We start from the raw sequence: 448 nt of genomic DNA on the forward strand, positions 1-448 counted from the left end.
GCCCCCCACCCCCATCGCAGGTCCACCACCCCGAGGCAGCCTCCTTCTCTCTGGGGGAATTTCCCCCTTGCGCGCTGCCCCTGGCCGCGGCCCAGCCACAGCTGTGGCCGGTCCCCTAGGGCCGGATGGGTGGGCCTGCCTCACCGGGTTGGGGACGGGGATGGAAAATGGTGGTTCCAGGCAGGTCAGTTCTCATGACCCCGGGCCGGGCCTCTCCAGGGCCACTGCAGGACCAACCCGCAGGGGTCTCCCGCGGGTAAGGAGCTGGGACCGGGAGGGGGGAGGGAAGATCCAGCAAAGGAAGGCACAGGTCAGGGCAGGGGAGAGCGGGGGTGGGGTGAGGATTAGGGGAGAGACCAAAGGGAGGACGGGGGAGGAGGCGGAGAGGAGAAAGAAAGAAAGGCTGAGGGCAGTGCCCGTGGGGGCAGAGCCAGACAGTGGGGCGGAC

The sequence above is a fragment of the Carlito syrichta genome, unplaced genomic scaffold (genome assembly GCF_000164805.1).
Source record: "Carlito syrichta isolate Samal-C Ts95f unplaced genomic scaffold, Tarsius_syrichta-2.0.1 Scaffold302382, whole genome shotgun sequence".
Lineage (NCBI taxonomy): Eukaryota > Metazoa > Chordata > Mammalia > Primates > Tarsiidae > Carlito > Carlito syrichta.